The sequence below is a fragment of the Balaenoptera musculus genome, chromosome 1 (assembly GCF_009873245.2).
Source record: "Balaenoptera musculus isolate JJ_BM4_2016_0621 chromosome 1, mBalMus1.pri.v3, whole genome shotgun sequence".
In the NCBI taxonomy this organism is placed as follows: domain Eukaryota; kingdom Metazoa; phylum Chordata; class Mammalia; order Artiodactyla; family Balaenopteridae; genus Balaenoptera; species Balaenoptera musculus.
The window spans coordinates 171,214,274-171,228,493 of record NC_045785.1 but is presented as its reverse complement, the minus strand read 5'-3'; positions in this window follow the sequence as shown (position 1 = coordinate 171,228,493).

The following is a 14,220-nucleotide window of genomic DNA, read 5'->3' as shown; positions in this document are numbered from 1 at the left end:
TCAGTCCATTGGCAAATGAGATGAGCTATTGACTAGCGGGATAATCTGAGATCCTCTACAGCCATTAGAAGCTTGTTTGACATCTCATGCTTCATGAGAAGTAGTAACATAGCTAATCCAAGTGCCAGACTAGCCAGGGGAAGCCTACCACCGCTCTGTATCCTGTGCTGAGACCCCACTCCAGTATCTTGGCAGGAACTAGGACAACTGCTCTGGTTACAAAAGCCCAGGTCATGACGGGCATGACATCTCGTATATTCAAAAGGCATGTGCTATACTTTCCTTTTGTTGTACTAAATATGTATGAGGCAAATTTTAGAAAGATACTTTGTGACCGTCAACATTCACATGTTTACTATTTTTACTCTTTCTTTCATGTTCTACCTGTTTTCTTTCTTTAGCAAATATTCTCTTTGATCATATGCATCTTACCTCTGATTTTTAACAACCTCTATCTTAATGTTAGTCCTCATTTATGTTATTTTCATTTTGTTGACTGACGTGAAATTTTGCTTCAAGTGCTTTTTAATATACAGAATAATTTACATTTTATCTTACCTAATCTTTCAATCACTGCCTTTATAAATTTAGATGTGTGTATTAATGAACAGTAGCATTTTAAGTTGACAGATTTTGATTTTTTTGTTTTTTGATTTATTTTGTTTCAATATAGCAAAGGCCATTCATTGACTGCCTTCTGTAAGTTTTTTTTTAAATAAATAAATTTATTTATTTATTTATGGCTGCATTGGGTCTTTGTTGCTGCGTGCGGCTTTCTCTAGCTGTGGCGAGTGGGGGCTACTCTTCGTTGTGGTGCGTGGGCTTCTCATTGCAGTGGCTTCTCTTGTTGAGGAGCATGGGCTCTAGGCACGCGGGTTTCAGTAGTTGTGGCTCGCGGGCTCTAGAGCAAAGTCTCAGTAGTTGTGGTGCATGGGCTTAGTTGCTCCGCGGCATGTGGGATCTTCCCGGGCCAGGGATCGAACCCATGTCCCCTGCATTGGCAGGCGGATTCTTAACCACTGTGCCACCAGGGAAGTCCCTATAAGTTTGGTTTTATAAGATACACAAAGAAATATACATCTTATGGTTTTCAAGAAATCTTGCACCCTGAGATTAAACACATTCCATAAAAACAATGAAGAGTTGTGCAATTGAGAAAAGAAATAAATCTAGAGCTGTAATCTTATTTCCATTAAAAGTTCAGATCAGCACATAGGACATATTTTTAAATTTTACCCTGATTTTTCCTTTGGTCTTTTCTCTTGAATTCTATTACATTTTTACTTAATTAACTATAATTATATATAATATATTAAATGATTTAATTGCAATAAATCTCCTCCTACATTCTGAATTGACTACATTAAGGCTACACTGAGAAAGTTATATGTCTTCTTTATGCTCATCAAAACATTCCCTTAGTCTTTGTAGTGTTGACTACCAGTGATTTTTTTTTGATGGTTATCCTTTCATTTGATCATCAAGATGACAAGCTACCTACACAAAAATGTGTGTTAGGTTAAAAACAGTGGAGGGTAGAGTTGTGATGCATTGATGATTTCCCTTTAGATTTGTAGGGCCACAATCCTAGAGCTAGGACTCAGCAATGCTCAGGGAAAATAATGCAGGGCAAAGTCTGTTGCTGAATCAGTCCAAATCAAATATCCAAAAGGAAGTTACCAGGCTGCGGGAAGTGAGCCTGCTACATCAATTCTTATGGTTAAAAAGAATTATTGGAATATACTGACAAGCAGAAACAAGGTAACTAGATGAGTAGAAAGTTAAAGTGGAAGACTATAAAGACAGGGATGGATTATGAGTATACGGATCACATAGCTAGAAATGATTTCACGACAAAAGAAGCACTGAAAATGAGCAAGGCAGTGTGTGTTTGCAAGGGAGTTTTCAGGAAGCAGTGGCATGAACGAACCTTTGTAATATTACAAGGATTTCCATAGGTAAAGATAAAAAGTTAAAGGATTTCAGGCTGAGGAGGGAACAGCGGGAGCAAAGGTGTAGAGGCCTAAATGTGCATAACCAGTTCACAAAATAAAAAGTACTGGAGATTAAAGAAAAAAGTTAGAGAGTTAGCATCACGTCATTAGAAGGGACTCAAAATCCTATACTGAAGGACAAATTCTGTACACAGCCTGGGACCATCACAAATTTCTGAAAGAATGGAATGAGTACCACTCACATATAATTTAAGAAATAAGCTTTGGAAATAGAGAAAAGAGTAAACAGGGGAGGTAAGAGCCTCGAGGCAGAATCATCGTAAGATTATACTATAGTAGACTAAGGGGAGAAGCTAAGAACCAATGATAATGGAAATGGAAAAGTATCAGTAAATATAATAATGATAACAATAATAATAATACTAATTACTTAACTTAAAGAGCACTTTTAATGTGCTAGACTCTGCTACAGGAACTTTATATGTACTAACTCAATGAAATTTCTTTGCAATAACACTATAGTTTAGGTTCCATTATTATTCCCATTGACAACATGAGAAAACTGTGGTACAAAGAAGTAACTTGTTTAAATTCACGCAGCTAATAATGAATGAAAGATAGAAGACAGGAGAGGTGATATACGTATAGGGAGACAATTCTTTATGGGTTTGTGTTTCTGCATATTTTGAGCTCAGAGACACTTACTCCTTTTGTCTGTGACTATCTTTCAAGAGGATTTTACTTCTACCTTCTTGGAAGACAGAGATGGTGTCTCTCACCAGGCCAAAGAGTCGGTAGTTTTGCTTGCAAATCCCTTATAGAAGATTTGTTCTCCATAAGGTCAGTGTTCCTCAGCTGTGAAATAAACCCACTGTTTGTACAGCATCCATGGGTTTCCTCTGCACCACACCCATGGGACTGAGTCCTCAAAGGGAAAGAATGTGAACACAAAAATCATACTGCCTGCTGTCCCATGAGTAACAAAGTCCTTTTGTCTCTAACCCTCGAGTCCTATGTCTTCTGCCAGCATCCGTGAAATTGTAGGCTAACTTGTTAGCTTATAAATAAGATAACAATCTCAGACCTTTCAGAGTTCTTTACAATATGGTAATTTATTTTCTGATACATGGATGAGAAATATAAGAAATTATGAATAACACTGAAATTTTCTTCCATGGTTATTTGGAGGATAATGCTCCAACAACACTAGGAAACCCACAAATAGGACATATTTGTGGAGAAGACAAATTTTTTTTGTACATGTTTAGTGTGGGATGCTATTAGGATATTTTTGAAAATAATATAAACTAAGTAGATTGTACTGGAAAACAAGAGGGATGTCACATCTAGAAATATGTATTGGGTAAAAAGAAATAGCACAGAAATAAAAGCTGAAACCATATAAATAGCTAAAATTATTCTTAAATAGAGATCATAGAGAAATAATGGCTAAAAAAATGTTGAATAAAAGACATCAAAGCATGGGCAAATTAGGATGACCTAAAGTAGGATAAATCAGGGAAATAGAAGAAAAACAGAGAGCAGAGTGATATAGAGGTGAAGAGGGAAGAGTATTTTACAGGGAAGGATAAGATATTAAAGTCAAGTAAAGTGTAAAGTTTGAGGAGGATGTGGATAGAAGAGATAAGTGGGACTGGTGTTCTCTTTCTCTTTTTTGGGGTGCTGTCTGTGTGGAGATTATGAATATGGCAGGCAGATTGTCTTGAAGGCATGTCTTGGCTGAAATAAACCAGTGAACAAAGTAACAGTAAGAAATTTCCCTATATAGGTTCAAAGTATACTTTTAGGGAATCCAAAAGGGTAATATTCTGAATTCCAGATAGATTTCAGTACCAAGATAATACATCCTTGTGTTGTTCCAGAAACAAGACAAATGCCAACTATTGCCATTTTTATTCAACACAATATTGAAAGTCCTAGCCAGAGCAATGAGACAAGAAAAATAAACTGCATCCAAATTGAAAAGAAAGAAGTAAAACTGTCACTTTTTGTAGATGCCATGATATTATATAGAGAAAACCCTGAAAACTCCATCAACAATTGTTAGAACTAATAAACAAATTTGGTAAAGTTGCAGGATCAAAGCAAATACACAAAAATCTGTTGCATTTCTATACAGTAACAATGAACTATCAGAAAGAGAAATTAAGAAAACAATCCCATTTACAATTGCATCAAAAAGAATAAAATACTTAGGAATAAATTTAACCAAGAAGGTGAAAGACCTGTACAATGAAAACTATAAAACACTGATAAAAGAAATTGAAGAAGACACAAATAAACAGAAAGACTTTCTGTGCCCATGGATTGTTAGAATTAATATTGTTAAAATGTCCACAGTGCCCAAAGCAATCTACAGATTCAGTCTAATTCCTATCAGAATTCCAATGGCATTTTTCACAGAAATAGAACAATCTTAAAATCTGTATGGAATCATAAAAGACCTCAAATAGTCAAAACAATTTGGAGAAAGAAGAACGAAGCTGGAGACATCATGCTACCTTGATTTCAAACTATGTTACAAAACTATAGTAATTAAAACAGTATGGTATTTGCATAGATATAGACACAGACACATAGATCAATGGAACAGAATAGAGAGCCCAGAAATAAACCCACATGTATATGGCCAATTAATTTAGAACAGAAGAGCCAAGAATATACAATGCGGAAAGGAAGGTCTCTTCAATAAATGGTGTTGGGAAAATTGAACTGCCACAAGCAAAAGGATGAAACTGGACCACTATCTTACACCATACACAAAAATCAACCCAAAATTGATTAACGACTAGAACATAAGACCTGACACCATAAAACTCTTAAAAGGAAACATAGGCAGTAAGCTCCTTGACACAGGTCTTGGCAATGATTTTTTGAATCTGATACCAAAAGCAAAAGCAACAAAAGCAAAAATCAACATGTGGGACTACATCAAATTAAAAGGCTTCTTTCTGCTCAGCAAAGGAAACCACTAAGAGGGTGAAAAGGCAACCTACTGAATGGGATAAATATTTGCAAGTTATATATCTATTAAGGGGCTAATATCCAAAACACATGAATAACTCATACAATTCAATAGCTAAAAAACAAATAATCTGATCCCAAAATGGGCAGATCTAAATAGACATTTTTCCAAAGAAGACATAAAGATGGCCAACAGGTACATGAAAAGGTGCTCTACACCATTAATTATCAGGGAAATGCAAATCAAAACCACAAAGAGATATCACCTCACACCTGTCAATTTATTAAAAAGGCAACAAATAACAAATGTTGGCAAAGATGTGGAGAAAAGGGAATCCTCATGCACTGTTGGTGGGAATGTAAACTGATGTAGATATTACTGAAAACAGTATGGAGGTGCCTCAAAAAAATGAAAAATACAGCTACCATATGATCCAGCAATCCCACTTCTAGGTATTTAACAAAGAAAATGAAAATGTTAATTCAAAAAGATATATCCACCTCCATGATCATTGCAGCATTATTTACAATAGCTAAGATATGGAAACAACCTAAGTATCATTCGACAGATGAATGAATAAAGAAGATATTATATATGAATATTATTCAGCCATAAAAAAATAATGAAATCTTGCCCCACGCAACAACATGGATGGACCTCCAGGGCATTAGGTAAAGTGAAATAAGTCACATAGAGAAACACAAATACCATAAGATCTTATATATATGTGGAATATAAATAAATACATACACACATACATAAGCTCATAGCCTTGCAAGTTAAGTACTGCTTCGATTCATGGTTTACACTGGAATTTTTTCTCCCCATGGAACATAAGTAAAACTTAGCTTCTGTCACCAATAAATGGTAATACTAAATTTTTTTCTTTTTTTTTTTTTTTTGTTAAAATTTATTTATTTATTTATTTTTGGCTGTGCTGGGTCTTCGTTTCTGTGCGAGGGCTTTCTCTAGTTGCGGCCAGCGGGGGCCACTCTTCATCGCGGTGCGCGGGCCTCTCACTATTTTGGCCTCTCGTTGCGGAGCACAGGCTCCAGATGCCCAGGTTCAGTAGTTGTGGCTCACGGGCCTAGTTGCTCCGCGGCATGTGGGATCCTCCCAGACCAGGGCTCGAACCTGCGTCCTCTGCATTAGCAGGCAGACTCTCAACCACTGCGCCACCAGGGAAGCCCAATACTAAATTTTTTTGTTAATTTATTCTCAACTACCACTACTACTAGGTTGGTCCCTCCCAACCTGCTCCTTACCCTGTTTTTTATATTTAAGAAAAAAACTTTGTAATGCTTGTGATTCCATTTGGGCAAAATTCTGAAGATACATACAGAAAGCAGACTGGTGGTGGGACTGGGGACATGGATGAACTGTTTCTGTTTGGGTTTTTTTTTTTTTTTTTTTTTTTGGCCGCACCGCACCACACGGCATGGGGGAATCTCACTCCCCTGACCAGGAATGGAACTACACCCCCTGCAGTGCAAGTGCAGAGTCTAAACCACTGGACCACCAGGGAAGTCCCCCTGTTTCTGTTTTTGTTGTTGTTTTTCAGTTTAAATAAACTGATTTATGAAAGAAAGAAAGAAAGAAGGAAGGAAGGAAAGAAAGAAAGAAAAAGAAAGGGAAAGAAAGAAAATTTATGTGAACTATGAAGCTCCAAACAGCACACAGTTGTCCCTTGGTATCCAAGGGGGATTGATTCTAGGACCCGTGTAGATACCAACATCTGTAGATGTTCAAGTCCCTTACATAAACTGGTAAAGTACAGCTGGTCCTCAGCTCTACATGAGGAACCAGCAGACACTGAGGGCCAACTACTGTATTCCTGAACGATGCTTTTATTTCCATGGAGCCTTATGATGAATACGATTCAAGGAGAAATATTAGTCAATTCTTTCTACATATACTTAGCAGTGTCTGTTATTTCCCAGACACAGTGCTGGTACTAAGGATACAAAACTGAATGAAATACAATCCCTCTCTTGAGGAGATATAAACCACCATGGCTCATATAATGGAAATTGCTGTATTACTGACCAAATGAGGATACTGTGAAATCATAGTGAATTCTCTCACTTCTGAGGATCTGCATAGATTTCTCAAAGGAGTTGATGCTTGCATTAAATCTTGACTCTTCGAGAAAGAACAGAGTAGGAAAAGCATTCTAAGCCACAGTGATGACATCTGGAAAGTGTCACAAGCTATAAGAGAGATGACACTCAAAAAATTAAATTATCAATAGCTAGTAGGAACTTTCACTGTAATGTGACAAAGACAGAAGGTAAAAGTTGGGAGGTTGGTCAGATACCCAAACATGCCAGGTCTAGTATGTTCTGTTCAGAAATTAGAAATTTCTTCAACAGGTGCTGAATAACCATTATTTTTTTGTAAATAAGGAAATAAAATAAGGTTTGCACTTTGGAAAGATCACTCTGACAGCAACATGGAAGGGGAGTGAGAAAAATAGCAGAAAGAAGAATTAGAAGGTGACTCTAATAGTCTACATGACAGATAGTAAAAGACAAAGCTGAGCATTAGCAGTGGAACTGGAGGGGTATGAAGGTTTGAGAGGTTTTCAGGAGTTAGTACCGGTAGGATGTACAACTAATAGCATATAGGGAAGAAGGAGGTCCCAGTATGGAAAAGAGCCAACTCCTGGCTTGTCAAATTAAAGAAATGTCTTTCTATTCCTACTTAACCAACTACAAAAAATATAAGATATAGATGTTGAAATTTACCAAATCCCTTTCCTATTTGGAGGGGATATTATGGATTTTCATCTTTGTCTTGGAGATGTGATTAACTGCATTAATAAAGGTACCAATATTGAATTATACTTAGTATTACCGGAATAACCCCACATACTCATGGTTGATTTTAATTTGTCATACATTCGTTGTCAGAGCCATCATTTAAGCTAAGCATTTTTAATGATGATACCTGTAATGTAATGTTCCCTTCTCATATTATAGACATTTATTTTCCTGATTGTCACTAATTTCATATGAAAAAAATTACTTACAAAACCACATTTCATTACCATATTGAAAATGATCAAACATGTAATGAAGAAATTTATAAAGATATATACATATATATGTATGTTATATATGCGTGTCTCTCTCTATATATACATATATATATCCAGATGTGTTATTATATACTGAATTAGCAAAACTTATTTCTAATATGCTGCAGAAGGAATAGAATATAGAACAATCTCTTTTAATGTTATATTTGTGCTTTTTTTCTCTCTAAAGTACTAATTTTGACTGCTATAGCTGTTTTCCCAACTCTCAAAAATCATTTGACTCTGAAGACTGGAGTAGCCTGAGAATTGTGTGTGTGTACACACACGTACACATACATACACGTATATGTATATGACTATATATTGAGATTATGCAATTGTAATTACACTGCTTGCATCTTCCTTTAAGTCTCTTCCCTGACAGAGAGTAGAGAATGCTGTCAAATTTCTTATTCCTTAAACAACATAAAAAAGCAACTCGGATACGGAAACAGGTTTTCCTAGTTGCATCTGACATACTAAAGAGTTCGCTGGGAAAGTTATAATATGAAGGAGTAACCTTTGTCCCTCTCTGACTTCTTAAAATTTTCAAGTGCCTTTACTCATTACAAACTTGTTGGATCTTCTCCACATGTGGAAATCTAAATTTCACCCCAGGGGTTAAAAACAAAACTATTGCTCTGAATAAATTGGGAAGTAAACCAACTGTTGGGAGGATATGAGGCCTCACCACAATTCTCATTTCTAGAGTGGCCATGCACAAAGTGACTTTGTCAGAAAACAGCATCTTTCAGAAAACAGCACTGGGAAGTTACTTAATTTGAAAGAAAAGAATCACATCTCAATTGCACTGTGATGCAAGAAGAAATGCCAGCTAAGATAGCAGTGCACCTCTGAGATGCCGAGTTTCTGTTTCAACATTTGCAAATTAAATTATGTGTCACGCTGAAGCTTTACATTTGTCAATTACTTCACTAATTCCAAGCCCAGGGCCTGTTTCAGAACACACGGAGTGCACAGCATAATCCCCACCAGGCAGTGTCACATGATATTCTTGTGGTTTAAATTACAAAAGATCATTCAGATAGAAAATACACAATGCTTTCTCTTATCATTCAGAACTCAGACTCCATTCAAGCAATGAAATAGGTTTCAAATTCGTTTCATAACATTTCCAGGTATATTTCTATTGCTGTATTATACAATTTTTTGTCTAGTTTTCTGCCATCACCTCTCTCATATAGCTTTATTGATTCCATGACAAACAAGTCACTCAGCTTGTAACTACCATGTTATTTGAAATTTCTATTCAAGGTTTTCTGAACCATCTCCTTTACAAATAGAGTTACTTTCTTATTATTTATTCTACTGCATATAACTAGAGTGGATATAGAGGAAGTTATATTAGCTTTCTCAGGTGAGGAATAAAACTGACTTATGTTCTACCCCTGGTTCAGTTATGGAAGGAAAGTTCTATACATTCAAGTTTTGTGTATCTTGCTCCCTTTTTATAATTAAATTTAAAATGACAGCATATCATAATCGTGAACATGATGAAATAATTAAGTTTTGGTATTTTGAATAAGAAAGTAATATTCATCTGTGCATAACTATCCTAGGGCAAAAAAAAAAAGCTTGGTCAAAAAGTAATTTAAAATGTAACTGGGAAGATGGCGGACGAGTAAGACGCGGAGATCACCTTCCTTCCCACAGATACAGTAGAAATACATCTACACGTGGAACTGCTCCTACAGAACACCCACTGAACGCTGGCAGAAAACATCAGACCTCCCAAAAGGCAAGAAACTCCCCATGTACTTGGGTAGGGCAAAAGAAAAAAGAAATAACAGAGACAAAAGAATAGGGACGGGACCTGCACCAGTGGGAGGGAGCTGTGAAGGAGGAAAGGTTTCCACACACTAGGAAGGCCCTTCGTGGGCAGAGACTGCAGGTGGCAGAGGGGGAAGCTTTGGAGCCACGGAGGAGAGTGCAGCAACAGGGGTGCGGAGGGCAAAGCAGAGAGATTCCCGCACGGAGGAGCGGTGCCGACCAGCACTCACCAGCCCGAGAGGCTTGTCTGTTCACCCGCCGGGGCGGGCGGGGCTGGGAGCCGAGGCTCAGGCTTCAGTCGGATCGCAGGGAGAGGACTGGGGTTGGCAGCGTGAACACAGCCTGAAGGGGCTAGTGCGCCACAGCTAGCCGGGAGGGAGTCCGGGAAAAGGTCTGCAGCTGCCGAAGAGGCAAGAGACTTTTTCTTGCCTCTTTGTTTCGCAGTGCGCGAGGAGAGGTGATTCAGAGCGCCGCCTAAATGAGCTCCAGAGACGGGCGCGAGTCGCAGCTATCAGCGCGGACCCCAGAGACGGGCATGAGACGCTGGGGCTGCTGCTGCCGCCACCAAGAAGCCTGTGTGCGAGCCCAGGTCACTCTCCACACCGCACCTCCCGGGAGCCTGTGCAGCCCGCCACTGCCAGCGTCCCGTGATCCAGGGACAACTTCCCCGGGAGAACACACAGCGCACCTCAGGCTGCTGCAATGTCACGCTGGCCTCTGCCGCCACAGGCTCGCCCCGCCTCCTCCGTACCCCTCCCTCCCCCCGGCCTGAGTGAGCCAGAGCCCCCGAAGCAGCTGCTCCTTTAACCCCGTCCTGTCTGGGCGGGGAACAGACGCCCTCAGGTGACCTACACGCAGAGGCGGGGCCAAATCCAAAGCTGATCTCCAGGAGCTGTGCGAACAAAGAAGAGAAAGGGAAATCTCTCCCAGCAGCCTCAGAAGCAGCGGATTAAAACTCCACAAACAACTTGATGTGCCTGCATCTGTTGAATACCTGAATAGACAATGAATCATCCCAAATTCAGGAGGTGGACTTTGGGAGCAGGTTATATTAATTTTTCCCCTTTTCCTTTTTTTGTGAGTGTATATGTATATGCTTCTGGGTGAGATTTTGTCTGTATAGCTTTGCTTTATAATACCTTTATTTTACTTCACTATAGTTTCCTTCCTTCCTCACTCCCTCCCTCCCTCCCTCCCTCCCTCCCTCTCTCTCTCTCTCTCTTTCTTTCTTTTTCTTTCTTTCTTTCTTTCTTTCTTTCTTTCTTTCTTTCTTTCTATTTTTTCTCCCTTTTACTCTTAGCCGTGTGGATGAAAGGCTCTTGGTGCTCCAGCCAGGCATCAGGGCTGTGCCTCTGAGGTGGGAGAGCCAACTTCAGGACACTGGTCCACAAGAGACCTCCCAGCTCCACATAATACCAAACGGCAAAAATCTCTCAGAGATCTCCATCTCAACATCAAGACCCAGTTTCACTCAAAGACCAGCAAGCTACAGTGCTGGACACCCTATGCCAAACAACTAGCAAGACAGGAACACAGCCCCATCCATTAGCAGAGAGGCTGCCTAAAATCATAATAAGGCCACAGACACCCCAAAATACACCACCAGACGTGGACGTGCCCACCAGAAAGACAACATCCAGCCTCATCCACCAGAACTCAGGCACTAGTCCCCTCCACCAGGAAGCCTACACAACCCACTGAACCAACCTTAGCCACTGGGGACAAATACCAAAAACAACGGGAACTACAAACCTGCAGCCAGTGAAAAGGAGACCCCAAACACAGTAAGATAGGCAAAATGAGACGACAGAAAAACACACAGCAGATGAAGGAGCAGGGTCAAAACACACCAGACCTAACAAATGAAGAGGAAATAGGTAGTCTACCTGAAAAAGAATTCAGAATAATGATAGTAAGGATGATCCAAAATCTTGGAAATAGAATAGACAAAATGCAAGAAACATTTAACAAGGATGTAGAAGAACTAAAGAGGAACCAAGCAATGATGAAAAACACAATAAATGAAATTAAAAATACTCTAGATGGGATCAATAGCAGAATAACTGAGGCAGAAGAACGGATAAGTGACCTGGAAGATAAAATGGTGGAAATAACTACTGCAGAGTAGGATAAAGAAAAAAGAATGAAAAGAACTGAGGACAGTCTCAGAGACCTCTGGGACAACATTAAACGCACAAACATTCGAATTATAGGGGTCCCAGAAGAAGAAGAGAGAAAGAAAGGGACTGAGAAAATATTTGAAGAGATTATAGTTGAAAACTTCCCTAATATGGGAAAGGAAATAGTTAATCAAGTCCTGGAAGCACAGAGAGTCCCATACAGGATAAATCCAAGGAGAAACACGCCAAGACACATATTAATCAAACTGTCAAAAATTAAATATAAAGAAAACATATTAAAAGCAGCAAGGGAAAAACAACAAATAACACACAAGGGACTCCCCATAAGGTGAACAGCTGATCTTTCAGCAGAAACTCTGCAAGCCAGAAGGGAGTGGCAGGATATACTTAAAGTGATGAAGGAGAAGAACCTACAACCAAGATTACTCTACCCAGCAAGGATCTCATTCATATGTGATGGAGAAATTAAAACCTTTACAGACAAGCAAAAGCTGAGAGAGTTCAGCACCACCAAACCAGCTTTACAACAAATGCTAAAGGAACTTCTCTAGGCAAGAAAAACAAGAGAAGGAAAACACCTACAATAACAAACCCAAAACACTTAAGAAAATGGGAATAGGAACATACATATCGATAATTACCTTGAATGTAAATGGATTAAATGCTCCCACCAAAAGACACAGGCTGGCTGAATGGATGCAAAAACAAGACCCATATATATGCTGTCTACAAGAGACCCACTTCAGACCTAGAGACACATACAGACTGAAAGTGAGGGGATGGAAAAAGATATTCCATGCAAATGGAAATCAAAAGAAAGCTGGAGTAGCAATTCTCCTATCAGACAAAATAGACTTTAAAATAAAGACTATTACAAGAGACAAAGAAGGACACTACATAATGATCAAGGGCTCGATCCAAGAGGAAGTTATAACAATTGTAAATATTTATGCACCCAACATAGGAGCACCTCAATACATAAGGCAAATACTAACAGCCATAAAAGGGGAAATTGACAGCAACACAATCATAGTAGGGGACTTTAACACCCCACTTTCACCAATGGACAGATCATCCAAAACGAAAATAAATAAGGAAACACAAGCTTTAAATGATACATTAAACAAGATGGACTTAATTGATATTTTTAGGACATTCCACCCAAAAACAACAGAATACATATTTTTCTCAAGTGCTCATGGAACATTCTCCAGGATAGATCATATCTTGGGTCACAAATCAAGCCTTGGTAAATTTAAGAAAATTGAAATCGTATCAAGTATCTTTTCCGACCACAACGCTATAAGATTACAGGAAACAACGCTATCAATTACAGGAAAAGATCTGTAAAAAATACAAACACATGGAGGCTACACAATACACTACTTAATAACGAAGTGATCACTGAAGAAATCAAAGGGGAAATCAAAAAATACCTAGAAACAAATGACAATGGAGACACGACGACCCAAAACCTATGGGACGCAGCAAAAGCAGTGTTAAGAGGGAAGTTTATAGCAATACAAGCCTACCTCAAGAAACAGGAAACATCTCGAATAAACAACCTAACCTTGCACCTGAAGCAATTAGAGAAAGAAGAGCAAAAAAACCCCAAAGCTAGCAGAAGGAAAGAAATCATAAAGATCAGATCAGAAATAAATGAAAAAGAAATGAAGGAAACAATAGCAAAATTCAATGAAACTAAAAGCTGGTTCTTTGAGAAGATAAACAAAATTGATAAACCATTAGCCAGACTCATCAAGAGAAAAAGGGAGAAGACTCAAATCAATAGAATTAGAAATGAAAAAGGAGAAGTAACCACTGACACTGCAGAAATACAAACGATCATGAGAGATTACTACAAGCAACTCTATGCCAATAAAATGGACAACCTGGAAGAAATGGACAGATTCTTAGAAAGGCACAACCTGCCAAGACTGAACCAGGAAGAAATAGAAAATATGAACAGACCAATCACAAGCACTGAAATTGAAACTGTGATTAAAAATCTTCCAACAAACAAAAGCCCAGGACCAGATGGCTTCACAGGCGAATTCTATCAAACATTTAGAGAAGAGCTAACACCTATCCTTCTGAAACTCTTCCAAAATATAGCAGAGGGAGGAACACTCCGAAACTCATTCTATGAGGCCACCATCACCCTGATACCAAAACCAGACAAAGATGTCACAAAGAAAGAAAACTACAGGCCAATATCTCTGATGAACATAGATGCAAAAATCCTCAACAAAATACTAGCAAACAGAA